The following is a 16965-nucleotide window of genomic DNA, read 5'->3' as shown; positions in this document are numbered from 1 at the left end:
GTTCATAGCGTTAGACAATACATTACCTTTCCTCATCAACAGGAAGAGCTTCATTACCTGTCACGTGGTTTAATAATCTGACTTGTTACCCAGAATCCTCTTACATCTTGCCAAAAGCAGGACTGCCAGTTCCAGATTTAGCTTGCTCAAGCCATCTCCTGGCGGGAGTAATACTAAGAAAGCCTTAACACAGTGCATGTCAGGATGCCTACCTCTGCCCCTTCCCAGGCTGCTATTCCTCTAGGCCCATCAAAAGGCCACTTCCCCCTCGCAGCAGTCATGTAAGCATTTGTGAGAATCGTACTCTGCACCAGGAAGCTGCTGGTTAAAAACCTTTGGTATCATTGGCCAAACACCCAGAGAGATGCTGTGCTGCTCATTGGCCCAAAGAGCATCAGGTACTCTATTCCAGTCTTTTCTACACTAAAATTTACTTGCATCATCTCAGGCAAAAATGAAGCTGCTGCCATCAGGTGTAATACTCACTTATATGAAAAAAGGGTTTTTTAATGGTTTCAAATTAAAGCACAGCAAGTAATTCCAGCTTGCAGACAGGTAGGTACTTAACTTTCTCCTCACCTCTCCAAAGAGAAACCACACACACACACACACACCCAACACAACACTAAGATAAGGTACGGCTTGATCTATTTATGGAGGTGCTGCCCACCCTGATCATCACTAGAATTATTTATTTCAGCTAGAAAACAAAAGCAATACATTATCTCAGCCAACTGCTGAACTTCCAACTTCATCTTACTAATTATCACAATATTTGACAATACTTAGGGTTTTTAATTAAAAAAATTCTAGCTCCTTTGAGTTGAAAGGAGTTGAAAGACTTTAATTATAAGTGGTTATCTATAGCCCTGCTTTTGAAAGAGAAGTTTGCACTATGGATGACTTTTGAATCCAAGAGATTTGGGTAGAAAGCAAAGGGGCAGACTTAAAAAAAAGTTGGATGTTGTCACGGTACTAGTGACCATGAAGAGACGCGGTCCGTTTTGAAAAGGAGGACAAATTTCACCCTCCCCGACTTGGAAGTAAGTTGTGCTCTCAAACCCTTCTCTGCTTTAGTGGACATTGTGTAGCCAGTCTCATCCTACACAGCTGAACCTGCAAAGACCAGACAGAGCTGCCCAAAACTGTTCACACTTTATGTAATCTCAGTGGTCTCCCCTTTCCTCCCCCCAAATCCCCACATTACCTCCCCCAGACATTTATATGAAACTGAAAGGAAGACATGGCCGCAATTTAAAAGAAGCCAGGAAGGTTACCTGGCAGCACAATGCATTATAGGCCTTTCAAATTCAATTACTTTGCTGAGAAAAGTGAAAAGACAAAAAATTACAGAAAAACTTGTAGGGTCAAGCTGTCTGTGAGGATGGTGCATGAAGAAACTACTAGATTAAGAAGAGTTTGACAGCTATAGTAAGAAGAGGCCAGATTCATAGATGTTAGGGTCGGAAGGGACCTCAATAGATCATTGAGTCCGACCTCCCCGTTTCTAGACAAGGATAAATCTGAATTTAAGGTGACCAGAGAGAAAGAGCTGGGATTTATTTATTTTGATATAATACATAAAACACTTAGAAGTACTTGCAAATCACATGAAATACATGACAGTAGCTACATTGTAGCCATTTACTAAATGTTGTCACCGAAATCACTGGTACCAGATTCGGGTCCATTGTCATTGTACATTCAGAGAGCATAAAAGGGATTTCTGGTCCATAGCCAGTGCTGCTGGAATGCCTCATTTTTCTTAGGTAGGTATGCAAGCAAAAGCATAATATAAATATTAAGCAATAATAAAATAAGTTATATATCAAAGAAGCACTTGCAGGCCCTAAATCATTACACTACCTACAGCCATTGGGCCCCGATTAGACAAATAGCAGAACACAGAGCTTTCAATCTGGCTTTAAGACAAGATGAAGAAAGGCAGCGATGAGACTGTCAGGTTATAAGTCTATTTGGTTCAGTCTGTTAAATCTGACAGCACTTTAAGATCCAAAGATCTCGAACCATCTGCTTTGCAGCAGTAATATCCCTACCACCTTACAGAGACCATCAATAAGGACCCCAGTGGTTAACCGACCCAACCTCACATGAAAACAAAAGTTTCTTGCACAGCATGGAACAAGAATGAGACGTCCCAATAACCAGCCACATTCACAAGTCACTAAACCACAGATACCAACTTGTTCCGACTAGGAACAAGAGCTGGATTTTGAACATCCAGGAGTTCATTACCCTCAGACAACTCACTCGCCACTACTGAAATTAAGGCTCTAGATTGAACGAAAGCACAAAACTTCTGAGAAACTGTCCAAACGAGAATTAAGACAAGGAAGTCCTGCGATCTGCATTACATTGGAAGTCAACTTGGATGACCACAGTGATCCCCTCTGGTTTTACTGCCTGTGAATCTTCCAACCAACTTTCACCAGATGCCTCTGTGGGATGTGTTGTATGACGAGAGCCTTTCGTCTGTCTCCTGATTGTTCAGCTTTGGGGCGAGAGGAGATGAAGGGCATGGATCAATGTCCCGTTGCCTGCCCATTTGAGCTGACTGCAGAAAGCTTAAGAAGATTTCCCTTCCAAGAAATGCACCTCCTTTTTTCTCAGTTATGCAGAGCACTTTGTTACTGTCCATGCTGTAAAAAACCCTTTCCACTGACATTTAACTTGGTGTGGCAGGAAGGGGAATATAATTTTACAGGCAGCCAAAAAAAAAAATCTGAATGAAGAACCTGAATCTGAATGAAGTGGTTTCTCTTTCTTCATCAGTCTTTCTGTCATTACACAAGTCATTTTCCATTGGCACTGCTTCAGTAATATGAAATTCCTTCCATGCTTTGCAAAGAATATTCATCACTTGCTATATAACCTTTCAGTTGTTTCTCTTGGTGTCAGTTACTAACAAGATTCCCTTCAAATCCCCATTCATCATGAGATTTATGAGACTTTCCTCTTGTTCTTTCCTGTTCAAAGCTATATCATTTAATTTTGGGGGGGAAAACAGCACATATTAATGAGCATTCCTCCCGAAATGAGATTCCCCAATGCCACAGCCATGGTCTTTTAACTTTGAGGCTCATTAACCATGAAACATTTCAGAGCATCAAACATTTTGGTTGTCTATGGAGCTGAGAGAGGCCATTCATTTCCTGAGGGGCACTTCTACAGAAGATTTCCTATTCAGACATTTCTTCTGAAACAGTACATTAACCAGTTTTAATTGCACTCTCCTCATTTCCTTGTCTTCCTTCTCAGCCTCCCATACCTTCAGTCTTGCTCGTTAACAAAAAGGAAGTGAAAGTGTTGACCCACATTTATCTTCATAGCTTGCAAATCTTGCACTTTTGAGTGCCATCTACTATTCCAAGCCAGGAAATTGGAAGTCATAGCTCATTGCAAGAGATGCCATTTATTTTTATTTTTTTAAAACGTGGAGAAGTCATATGGCATGGAAGGGAACTAACTCAAGGGTCCCTTGCATCTAGTCTAGTGATGGCCACCTTTTTGGCAAGCATGCTATAAATAAGCCTTGCAGCCTCCCCAAATGCCACTCTGATCTTTCCCCTACCTGCTCTGCTCATCTGCTGCTCTGCTTTCTTCCCTGTGCTTCCCTATCCAAATTTCTCCTTCCTGCTCTATCTTCTATAGTACTGCCTACCCCGATCCTGATCTGCGGTATGCCACACACATACAAAACTACCCAGGCCACATGTTGACCCTCCCTGACCTAGTCCAAACTTCTGCACAAATGCAGGATTTGCAATTCCTAAGTCATCCCAAAACAGATACCTGTCCTGCTTCTTCAAGACTGCCAATGAAAGAGATTACGCAGCTTCCCTTGGCAACTTGTTCCATAGTCCTCTAATAAAGACAAGTATAAGCCTGGATCCTTTTGTGGATAATAGTTGCAGGCACTTACTCTCCAGTATAGATTCTGGCCTCCACACCCCTAACGGATGCATGTAGCTGCATGCAACTCAGGCAGAGAGGGAAAATTTTGAAAATACCTCTGTGCTTAGGGTACGGCTAGCTGTAGGCTGCTCCAGATCATATAGTTGCAGGCGGCATCTACACAAGACACTGACTGTGCAGTTGTTATTGCGCAGTCATTTAGTACTTGCATACCCAATTACTGAATGACTGCGCAGTAACCAGAGCTACTGCACAGTAGCATCCCAGACAGATAACTAGTGGTGCTGACTGCACCATAGCTCATTACTACTGCACAGTAGCATCAAGTTGTAGCATAACCCCCAGTTTCTTTTTTATTTTTATTTTTATTTAAAAATATACTCCCTCCCCTTCCTCTAACCATTTCTGACTTTCTGTCTGCCCTCTCTATCCCTTATAAGTGGTTACAAGTAGTACTAGGTAAGCTAAGTTCCTGTATACTATTATCGTAATAAGCCCCTTTTTATGTTGAAAATAGTGTTCTATATTTGTATGGATTTTTACTGTTTTATATTGTATTCCTATCACTTGTGCATTGATTTTTATTGTTTTATTGTTTCATGATTTAGGCCTGCAGTGTGGGTTGGCATGAGTGATGTCAAGTATCCATTCTGTCCATCAGTTTCCCATCTCATTCCCATCTTGTCCCCATGCTCTGTTCTGAAGTATATTGCAATTATGACTCACGTTTAAGTCCCATATAAATTGGTTTTCCTTGAATGCAAAGGAGTGAATGGATGAGTGAAACACAATGATAGTGGGACCCCCTACTAAATCATCCCACCACCAAAACCAATACCTGGACCACTGACCCAGCCATTGGAACCACCTCAGCATTCAAGAAACAAAGGACAAGGCAACCCACCATTGTTCCAAGGCTGCACATGCTCAGTAAGAACACCTGGAACGGACGACCTTGCCTGGACATACCCTCCCCATAGGAGATCAGAGGTAATCTGCCCCATAAAAAGGGGTAGTGAAGACTGACTATTTGGGACACCATCTTCACCTGGACCTGCTCCACGTCATGCTGCCTACCAACACATGGGGCCTGCTGGCAACCCCCCTCTGGATAACACCTGCTGGAGAAAGACCCCAAATGGCCATCGAGGACCCCCTCCCAACCTGGATAGGTAGCTGGGAGGTAGGGGACCTGGGAGGTAGGAGACCCCCACCCCACCCTCTCTTCATCCAAGGACTTGGACTCTGTTTCTCTTCCCTACCTGGACTCCAGCCCTTCCACTGAGTCTCTTTGTCCTGCTGCCATTGTGGGAGTGTGTGTGGGAACCATGCTGTACAGTACAGTGTTCATTTAATAAAACTGTTATTTGGGACCCTGAGTTGAGTTTTGCATTACTACGGTTCCAGCCCTTCTCCAATCTCTGCTCCTCGCCCCTCCAACTTCTGTCTCATTTCTCCCTCTCCTGCTTCTGGCTCACCACCACCTCCAACACCTGTCCCATGCTCCTGTGGCTCCAGCTGTCCTGAGCTCCTCTCTGCCTGCAAACCCGTTTCTTTGTTATTGCTTTGTCCCCACTGCCTTTTTCCCTGATCTCTGCCACTGGCTCTTTAGTTACCAAGCACCCCAAGCATAGGTACCACAGGCACCAGCACACACACACACACATACTGTCCCAGGTCCCCTACCTCCCAGCTACCTATCCAGGTATCCCCAAGAAAGAGACAATCAGTTGCACAAGTACCTATGTCATGAATTTTGCCTGTCAGCAGCTAGAGGTGCAGGGCCCCAGAAACCCTGCACCTATCTCCTTGATAGCTGGCAGGCTTCATGGCCTCAGCGGGGGCTATCATCCCTGCAGCTTTCATCCTGCTGCGTCTTAATACACACAGTGTCACCCATGTCACAAGTTTTGCTTGTCTGCAACTTGAGGTGCAGGGGTTTGGGAGAAACTGCACCTATCTCCTTGAATCTTGGCAGACTTTGTGGCCTCAGCAAGATCCACCATTCCTCCAGTTTCCACCCCACTGTGGCTTAACATACACACGTGACATGAGTTTTTGCTTTCAGGATTTTGAGGTGCAGTTTCCCAGAAACCCCTACACCTATCATGTTGAAACTTTGCATGTGTCATACTCCCAGAAGAAGCTACCAGCCCTGCAAGATTCACTTGAATTGGTTATAGATATTTCATTGATTCCCCATTATACCCTATGGCCAAATCACCGAGTCACCGAATCTTTTCCGAATCTATTTGGAAGCTCCGAATCGATTCAGAAAACCTAAAGCTTCCAGGAATTCAATTCAGATTTGTAGATTAAGCCTCTGAATCATGCCCGAATCTGAATCATGATCTGAAGCTTTGCACAGCCCTACCTTTCATATACTTACAGGCTGCTATCAAATTCCTCCTCAGTCTTCTCCTCTCCAGACTAAGTAAGCCCAGTCCCCACAACTTGTCTTCAGAAATCATGTTTCCCAGCCCCTGAACCATTTTTATTTCCCTCTACTGGACTCTCTCCAATTTGTCCACATCCTTTCTGTAGTGGGGGCCCAAAACTGGGCACAGGACTCCACATGTGGCCTCACCAGTGCTGAATGGAGGGGAAGAATCACTGCCCTTGATCTGTTGGCAACACTCCTACCAATGCAGGCCAGGATGCCATTAGCCTTCTGGGCACCAAGGGCACACTGCTCACTCATATTCAGCTTACTGTCCACTGTAACCCCCAGGTCCTTTTCTGCAGAACTGCTGCTTAGCCAGCCAGTCCCCAGCCTGCATGGGATAAGTTTGTTCCACCCTAAGTGCGGGACTTTGCACTGGTCCTTACTGAGCTTCATGAGACTTCTTTTGCTCCAGTCCTCCAATTTGTCTAAATCTCTTTGAATCCTAGCCCTACTTCTTCCAGGCTCTGGCTTTCTACAATGCAGAGAAGTGGTTCTCAGCCAGATTCTTTTATGGGTCGTGTGGGGTGCCATACACTATTACCAGTGTTAAGTGTGCAAACACCTGCATCTGATTCACAAGATAAACCAAGAGATTTCAAATAGGAATCCACAGTGTCAACAACATTCTCAGAGCACTAGTCAGCCCTATTAGTGCAAAGTCAGATAGAAGGCAAGGTAGATGTGTGCCTTATATGCTAAACCAGAGATGTGTAACAAGCTTTCATAAACAAGAGGCTGAATCAGATGCTGTGAAGCAACGCTTCTAGACAGGAAGCAGGGACTAAAATAAAACACGTACAGAAGAGGGAGAGGGGGAGTGTGGGAAAACTGTTGTGAGACAAGGCGAGTAGGAAAGAAAAAAAAAAATGAAGCAGTTAACTCACTGAGACACAAAGGATTTATAAAAGCTAATCCAGTCTTGGTTCAGACCATACTTACCACAATCTAGTCTGCAGATGATTTCTTGTTCCAGTATTTCCTGTTGAAATTTGTTTTTAAAAACATTATTGTCTAAGAACAGCCACTCAGAGGTCAGCGATGGATGACCAGGGAGGCTGAAGCGTTGTGCCGCAGGCGTTGCGCCACGGAATTTGTGTCAAATTGATGTTCATTTATTCTTCCGTGCACTTTTAATACAGACAGAAGAAATCCCTCCATCCCAACTAGGTTGCTTCATCTACCGCAAGTCCTCCACTCCTGGGTTTCTTTCAGTATATCAACACAATCCTTTTGGAAGCATTTTCTGGAAAGTCTAGGATTTAGCTATACAGACACCTAACAAGCTATCCAAAACACTACTGGTTTGGAGGAAACCCAGAACCATCTAAAAGAAAAAAAAAAAACCAAACTAAAAATAATGGAGGGAGAAACATTGCCAGTTGCCAGCACATTTCAGGTACTCACATGCACTTGGTATTCCCACAGTAGTCCTCACTCTTGGACAAGTTTTTCCTTGACTTGAGGCATAGATGGGAATCAAGACACAGGGAGACCAAGCAAAGTCAAGTCGAAAGCAGAGCCAATAATTGAATCCAAATCCCAGACTAGCATATTAACCTATACTAGCCTTCTTAGAGGAGCTACATTTTGGGCTTGACTGTTTTATAGCCCCAGGACCATTTCCTTCCCTGGGAAATTTTGCCACTCTTCCTTTTCATGGGCTGGGGTTGGGAGGAAGGAAGAAGAAATACGGGGTTTTTTGGTTGGTTTTTATTTTTTAAAGCCATTGAGAACAGTCTGTTCTTTATTAAGTTACATAGATCTATGAGAGTGAAAATAGGAGATAAGGGACAATTAAAGGGTAATTGTGAAAAGAAACTAGAAAAGCATTTTGGAAAGGAAAAATGACAACAGGCATTTGTTAAAATGTCCTTCCAGAACTTTAATGCTGATGCTTGATGATAAACTTCTTAGTCATTGTTTTGGGTCTTTTCAAAGGAGGTTTCTTCAAGGTACTTGCAGCTCTGTTTGCTAAGGAGATGTAGCGATTTACCACCTCTAGGTCATTGTCTTTTCACCTCTCTCAGCTTGGTAATAATCAACATTGTTACCTTCTCCGACAGTGACAAAGTACTTCTATTGCTGTGGAAGGAACTGGTGGGGCTCAGTCACATTCCCATCACTGCACTCATGCAATAATCTGAGCACCACTCCAAGGAGCATACACGTATGGGAAGAAAACCCTCCTCTAACTCCTAAGGCTGCAACCATTTCAATCAGCCTCAAATTCCAGGCTGCATCAAAACACTGTCATCGCTGCTGTCCAGTTCTGTGGATACGTCACCAAGTACTCCCCCCCACCCTGTATCAATGGCAAATTGCAATTTAACAAAAATTGACCACTCCATATTTTCTCTTTTTTTCTGTGGTTGCGCTAATTCATGATATCAATGACTGGGGGCCCCTAGAAAGAGGTGTGAAGAAGATGGGTGACCTGTACCGATATGCATGGGCATGCTCTATCGACTTCAATGGGAACAAAGGCAGGATCCTCCTTTAAGATAAACTGGGATCTTCCAGGATAAAAAGCATTAAGCTATACAGAAGCAAAGTCTGAAAGGCTAAGCTCCCCAGGTGATAGCTGGTGGGTAGCATATCCTGAACAAAAATAAAGAAGGCTGGTTTAGATTTAGAAGCAGCAAGCTGCTTTGTTAATGTAAAATTTAATATTTTCCAACACATATAGATCTCAAGGACACCGTTTAAAGGCTAAAGGAATAAGCAGAGTCCTGGGCTCCTAATGGGACAGCCAAGAAGACTCCCAGATCAAGGACAATCCTGAGGGGTGCAGAGATGACAGTTTACAGAAGCAAGAACTCAACTTCCCATTTTCCACCCTTGTTGTAGACCCAGTTGAGGTCAGCCCCACAGAATATCCACCAGGCTGTAATGTTTGGATCCAAATCCCAAATGCTACTATGTAGTCCAGTGATTAGACCAGCACCCAAGCACAGATTCTGGCTTTTGCCCCTCAGGTCCAGGGTAAAGTCTCCCAGCCAGGGTCCAGTTTCCTACAAGTCATCAGTGCTGAACACCCACTTCTCAACCATAACTTAGTCACTATTTCCTCATTTCAGATTCTAAGATCCTTCTAACTTCCACACAGCCTTGCCTCCCAATAGCAGGCTCACCCACCAGAACAAGACCTCCATTCTCCACCATCAGCATTAAACCCCTGTTCCTCTCAAAAATCACATCTTGCTGCTGGATTTATGACTCAGATACTTTATTCTGGATGGACCCAAACCCTCAGACCAACCACAACTTCTTCCATTTGATAACAGGCAAATGTTATTGATACACATGATAGCAAATAAGAATCATGAAGGCAAGAAAGCTCCCCCCACCCCCAGTTCTACATCTACTGGTCCTAGGCTTCACAGAGGGAAGGGATATCTGGCCAGTATGCAAACTTCACCCTGAGGTTCTTTCTTGAATGTCAGCAGCCTGGAGGCCCACCTTCCTGCAATGGGGTGGGTGAGATGGGCTGGTGGTATGCCCTTTTTTCATGGTGGCCCCAGTTTACCCCTCTCAAGGGCCTTTGCTGCTCTGAAATCCCTCCTTTTGTATTCCTTCTCTCCTCCTGATGACTCTTCATTCCTGGGCATCGTTGTTGGTTTCTTTGTGGTTGTTATACTGCCCACATTCTGCTCTGTCAGCATATTCCTTTGTTTCCCAAACCCATCACATGCACACGTCTTAATTTGGTCATTTACCAGTGTCTTAATTTGGGTATGCCCTGGCCTTCTGATTTGGTCTGGTCACCAAGACCAGAAATCCCAAGGGCTCTGCAGCTGGTCACTGTGACCTAGCCAATGTGGCAAGCTTATCTTTTGTTATGGAGTATCAGGGAACACCATGGTACATGTCTTCAATTTCCCAGCCCGTTTGTCTGCTGGCTTCAAGCACAGCAGGCTTTGAAGGAAACATTGCTACAAAGAGGCTTTTAAAAACCAATTAACCCTTGCCATTCCCCTGTACCACTGTCCTCTTGCAATATCTACTTTACCTTCAAGCCAACTCCTAAAAGCAAAATTTCTAAATATCATTTTCTAGCCATCACCTCGCCCATATGAGAAGTGCTTTCTGTCAGCCTCAGCTGTGCATACTGACATATGTATTGTACTGTCAAAGTGAAGTCACTCCAGGCTAATGACCATCCATTGCTAGGTGTCAGTCACTTTGTGCCAATACCCCTTGGCATTTCAGTCAAAAGCACAGGTGATCAAGAGTACTCACACAACAAGATGACATTTGCATCAGACCTCACTTTACAGATGGGAAACCAAAGTACTAAGAGATCTCAGAAAAATTGCCTGAGGAAAACAAAAGCCTGTAGTAGGAGTAGAAACTGAGCCAAATATTACAAGCTCCAGTCTAGCATCTTTAACACCACTATCTGGGAGTTAGGGTTGATTTGCAGATATTTTCCTTCTTCCCCCTCCTCCTCCACTGCATAATAATAGCCTTCTTGTTTATACATGCAAACTCGATATCAACATGAGAGTTGAAACAAGCCTGGAAGTGAAGTGAGGTCTTTGGGGTCACGGTACAGGGACTCCTAGAATGCCTTGCAGCCTGCAGAATGTTAATTAAACTATGGTATATAACCTTCTGCCTTTTTAATTGCCAGCAAAAGGAGATGAGCACTTAGAGAAACAAATTATATAAGCAACAAGGCCTGATGTAAAATGATTTGGGAAAGGGCAACCATTCTTTCTAGTCGTGGCTGATACAAGTTGGCGGTTGGGTAGGTAGGACCTCTAGGCATAGTCTGTCAGATTTGAGAGAGCTGTTCCACTGAAGAAAGTTTAAATTTGTACTGCATGACAACAACAATCAGTCAAAAAGAAGGAATCCATTGTGCTTTATCAAATCAGAGTCCACTAATGGTTCTGCACAGAGACTTAAAAAAAGAGAGCTACACAGAGCATTAAGATGAATAGTAAAGAAATATTAATGACGGCCCTTAAAACCACTTGTAGTGCATATAAAGTCATTTGCTATAAACACAGGCTGGAACAATGATCTGTTTTTAAAGAGTTATTTAAAAATGCAGGAAGAATAAGAACCATCAAGTGCCTGAAGCATTTAGACTTCTTCCACAACAAGGATGGGAGAGATGCATACAGGAGGCATTAGTGAAATAGGAAATAAAAGCTAGGCTATAATATTCTCAGTTTTGTTCTCATTCATATCCTTACTCTGGGCAAAACGGAATTGGCAAGGAGTTGATGCTCACCTGCAATCCTGAATCTTCAGCCAAATCTTTTATTAAAGGACACTGAAGTGGGAGCCAAGTAGGGTCAGCAAGTCGGACAAACAGAAGCACAAGTTAATAGCTTTGTATGCAGTTGTTAAGGACAAATGTGTTCATTTAAAAATGACTACTTGATAGGTAATAAAGATCAAGTGAGCAATCCCTGCAAGGCCCTGTTAAGTCAGTAGAGCTAAGCATTTCAGATGCATATTTAGTTAAAGCATAGAAAGGCCAGACCCATATTTTCAATCAGGTTCATAATACTTCCTGTTTAAGCGTCTAAAGTATGATCACATCTATACAAGTCACCAGAAGACAAAACAACTGGTCCCTGTATTCGTTTAGTTTCTCCTCCATTAGTGTAACCTAGAGACATTTGTATGAATCCCATTCCCTTGAATGTCATCTCACTTGCTTCCTCCTTCTACCGTTTTGTCTTTGAGACTGGAAGCAATTCCCTGAAAGGATAACCTCCCATGTATTTCATACTGCAATGCACAAGGTAATTAAAAGCAATAATCAACTTCAGGGTGAGAGCAGGAAAGATCTGATAAAGTTAACAAGGAGGAATAAAGATAGGACATGCGCAGAAGGAGTGATGGAAATCCAATAGAATGAATTGGGCCTTCTGAGGTTTCCATATCTCCTTCCTTTCTGAGGGCCTTTCTTACAATTGGACCAAATACCTCCTGTTTAAATATTCATGACATACTGTGTTTTTCCTGTCTTCAAATCTTTTATTCAAACTCCTGTTTTGCAAAAAAGCAAGTTGGCAATGTGTCTTTAACTTAGGAACGAAGACATAGTAGCAGCACTTGCCAGTTCATTTCCTGTTCACTGGAGATAACAGGAACATGACGCATCTTCAAGTCTCGTTTCATACCCTGATCTATTATAACCTCAACAGATTTATTCTCCGTGACCATAATTGCCGGGAGCATCATCTTATTGAATCAGCGTTTCGTTACAAGGCTTTCTTTTGTGGGGGTGGGAGGCTGCAAAACAGACATGAGCCACTTGAAAATAATCACTGTGTTTTAGCTCCCATAAGCGGAACAGCTGTTAAAACGCAGAGTACAGGGGATGAGGGTGGGCACTGGACACATTCAACGGACTGAATCTTCTTAAGTAGGACACCTATTTGTGGCATGCATCATCCCAAGCAGTGTATTGATGATGAATAAAGAGACCCCTCTCTCCCATCAAATAAGCTATACTCGTGTCTCTCTCATTTACAGAAAGGTATATTTTTGCCTGCAAAAAAAACCACACACGTTTAAGCAACAACATATTTTTCTGCTTCCAATTTACACTGCTTACTTTCAGAAGTGTATGAAATGAAACAACATCACCTAGACGCCAATTATGATCCTCTTCCATGAGTTCATTGAAATCAAGGACTACCTAAAATAATTTCTTCCTAGGCACTCTGATTTATGCTGCTTTAAAAAGATTAGCTTCAGCTTCCTAAAGATGGAAAACAATTTAATTGCCTTCAAAATAGGTATTTAAGAATGTTGTCTTCCCCTCCTGTACACATTATGCATCATATCACATGCACAATACTTGATAAGCAGTTACTCCTACCAACACTACCATTAACTCCAATAAGACTACTTGCCAAACAACAGGAGCAATGGGGCTATAATCTAACAGTGTCATTTTATGCCTAAACATTAAGATTATGCCACAAGTTAACAGCTTTGTTTTTATATTTATGCTACAAAAAAGCTCTCATTTTACTTATACTTTAGGCATAGGAGACTCTTACACCAGGACTAGGGACAGAAATTAAACAAAAACTGGTATAAATGATCGGAAACTGGTTCAAACACGTAACACAACAGAAGTTCAGTGCACATAAATCACTTTCAAAATGACTGAAACCAGCTTAAGATAAATCTGGATGTAGTATCAGACTCCACTGATTAAGGCTAAATTGGTTTATTGAACTTGTGTTCCAGATCCCCTCCAGATTCAAGTTAACTCACAGTCAGTCAGCATCACAGGGTACTTTGCACTTGCCCTGCACCCACCCCCTTGTAGGGTAGGCAGGCTGGCCTTAGCCCAAGCTGTCTGCTCCAGCTCAGCAGAGAGACGTGCTCTAGCATCCTCTGATTTCTGGCCTGGCCCAATGCAGACATGTGGCTGCATTTCCAGAATCAAAAGTGAATGTCTGTTCACTTGCTTATTGGTTCACTCCACACAGCTTGGATGAACCTGCAAAGGTTGAATCAATTCACCCTTGGGCTTTTTGGCTGTCTGTCCTAAGCCCAGAACACCCCTTTTGGACCAGGGAAGAGCTCAGGCAGCAATAGAAATAGGACTGCAGAGTCCACAGGACCTACACCCAGCAAAACAAAGTACTAAAACCAAGCAAACAAGTGCCACACTAAACTCATTTGTTGCCAGTTGATGATAATTTGGGTGAAGTCCTGACTTTGAAGTCAGTCAAGATTCCCATGCTTTTACTGAGCAAAGACTTCAACCGTGGCTTCTTTCATAAAGCTCCAGCTACTCTGGGAGACGTGAAAGCTCTAGAATCCTTTACTTAAAAGTAGGAGGGAAATAAAGGAGAACATATTCTCCCTGCCTCCACAAGAAGTCAGGAGGTTTCTGTGTACTCAGTTTGCAAAACAGTTCCCGCTGGCATGGTCCCAGTGCTCTACAGAAGACAACTCCCCCACGCCAGGGCTTTAAAGCTCAATTTAAACTTGGTTTCTGAAAAGCTGCTGAAAAAAAAAATAAATGTGTGGTTTAAATCCTTCCCCTTTCCCATGATTTAGATACCCAAATGCCCCATGCCTCCTTACCATAGTCTCTGAGTACCTCGCAGTCTTTTTTCCATAACTCTTCCCTCTGCTCTCCTTCCTCTAAGCCCAGCTTGTTGTCTGGAAGACCCTTTTGTGCAGGTATTATCTAATGGACTGCAACTGGCCCAGCCGCCCTTCCCTGGCTGTCTGTGCACTCATGGCTGCACCTGTGCAGCAGTCCCCCTCCTTAGGGAAGAAAAAAACATTAACCGTCTCCTTTCCAGACTCTTGGCAAGCTCTTTACCCCTCACATATAGCGGATGCAAGGACTCACACAACTGCACTCAAATACAGAACCCTAAGGCTATTTGAAAATACACTGGCCTTGGATCAGGGGAACAAAGTAAAGTTCCCTTTTCTTCCTTCATCTCCATTTCATTCATATGCTCTGAGAAATGCCACTTTAGGAGGCAGGAATAGAAGAACATAGCATTTTTTCCTCTTCCTTTAAAGCTTGTATTGATCTTTCAAAAGGACTTATTTCTCTGGATTATCTTGATTGATTTCAGACATTTCCAGCCGATCCATCCATTTCATGTTTTGCTTCAAGGCAAATTTCCCTTCTCCCCTCTAGTTCCTTATGCAGGCACCTTGCCTCATTGCTACTTCTGTTTTTCCTTCTCTATCCCTTCCAACAGAAAAAAAACAGCACCTTCCAAGCCATCTTCATTCCTGTCTAACTTAATCTCCATCTATACTCTCTCCTCCTCCAAACTATATTTCTTACGCATTATTGGTCAGTTGGAAACAGTGATTTTTTTCCCCCTTTGGGCCTAATTATCAAGCCTGGTCTCCTTTTGCACCTGCATAAAGTTGTAGGTGAAACTGTGTGAAGACAGACGGGAGGGCATGTAAACGTCTACTGGCTATTGGAATCGTGAGTGTGGCATACCGCAGTTCTGGGATCCTTTGTAGACTCAACAGATTGGTTCATTGGAAGTCCACATGATCTCATTTCCACACTGGCCTCCCTATGTTCCCAAAGTTGCACTCAGTTATTCATGGGAGAACAAAGAGAAGACAGGTTAAGCCCTGTGCAGAATCAAACCCTGTAAATCTCCTCTTTGAAAGCATTAGCTTCAACTTGTTTTACAATTGTTATCTCTTCACATAAAGAACCTTTAAAGCGCCACACGAGGAATGTTATCTAAAATTCAACCGCGCCACGCCGCATTGCAACTGAGCTGCCTTCTGCACAAAATTCAGCCTCCTTGTTCTTGCATTTGATTTATAGGTTTGTGTTAATCCTTTAAAGAGTTTTCTAAGCTCTATAAACTGACTTAGAAACCTAACTTACTGGAGGTGATATGCAAAATGCTGACTGGCAAACAAAATAAAATTGCCCTTAGTAACTAGTAGACTAGAGTTGCATATATAAATAAACATGACAATATTAATACAAACTATCTCCAGAGGTATAATTGTAAAATGTAAAATTGTAAAAAAGTATTATTAACCTACAGTTGATTTTTTTGCTACTGTCTGTGAAACATGCAATGCGCCAGAATTAAATCTGTGTAGTCCTACTGCTTAATGTTTAATACATTAGCATAAATTACTTTGCTATTTAGGGTTTGAATTTGAGCTTTAATTAAAAAAAATGCAATTGAAGTTTATACTCATGGATACAACCTAAGACAAAGCTGATGGCAAAACTTCTTCTGATCTCAGTGGCTAAGTATAGACAGTCAAAAAGCCCAAGACCAAATCGATTCAATCTTCACAGGTTAGTCTAAGCTGCATAGATTGAACTGAAAAGCAAGTGGACAGACATTCACTTCTGATTCTGCAAATGCAGCCACGTGCCTGCAGTGGCCCAGGCCAGAAGCCGGAGGGGTGCTAAAGCACACCTCCTTGCTTGAGTGGAGCAGACAGCCTGAATCTGGAGAAGAACTGGGACAGAAGTTCAATAAACGGATTTAACCTAAATCAGTAAAGTCTGGTACCACATCCAGCCAGGTTGATCTTAAACTGATTTTGGCCATCTTGAAAGCAGTTTATGCGTTCTGAACTTCTGGCATGTTACACATTTGAACCAGTTTCCAATTGCTATACCGGTTTATATGTCATTTCTGCCCCTAGTCTATGAGTGTGGAATCGAGCTCATAACCCATTTCTAGCCCCAGGATTGAGGGCTTCAATCTCAGTATTGATACCTGTGCACCATCTCTCTAGTATATAGACAGCAGAAACAGCCTGTGAAGACTAACCAAGTTCTCTGGGCTGGTTCAAAGGCTTGGCATGGGAGCTTCAGGGTTACTTGGCTTCGGGAAAAGGAGAGTAGAGAATTTTGGGGGTGGAGAGAAAAGAGACTTGACTCTTTTTACAGGCCTATTCTATGGGTAACAACTCTTCTGGCATGAATCCTCAGCTGTCAGTGTAAACCAGATTTAAATCCACTTTCATAGCCCAGATCGTGGAAATGGGACCTATTACAGGGTAAGACTGAGCACTCTTGTTTGAAAAAACATCACTTTCCGGTGCTGTATCAGCAACTGTTAATAATAAAT

The 16965-nt window shown here is 42.8% G+C and overlaps 1 long non-coding RNA gene across 1 annotated transcript in view; it reads right to left on the bottom strand.

The window, feature by feature from the left end:
• The window catches only part of LOC132251104 (uncharacterized), a 151150-nt gene extending 136601 nt beyond the window's left edge, over positions 1 to 14549 (bottom strand). The window contains exon 1 of the long non-coding RNA XR_009462892.1: positions 14456 to 14549. This is a non-coding gene — a long non-coding RNA (uncharacterized LOC132251104). The remainder of the gene's footprint in view (positions 1 to 14455) is intronic.
• Between the last annotated feature and the right edge of the window lie 2416 nt (positions 14550 to 16965).

This window comes from Alligator mississippiensis, chromosome 6, assembly GCF_030867095.1.
Source record: "Alligator mississippiensis isolate rAllMis1 chromosome 6, rAllMis1, whole genome shotgun sequence".
Taxonomy (NCBI): Eukaryota; Metazoa; Chordata; order Crocodylia; family Alligatoridae; genus Alligator; species Alligator mississippiensis.
Note: the sequence above shows the minus strand (reverse complement) of the source record. Positions and strands in the feature narration are given on the sequence as shown.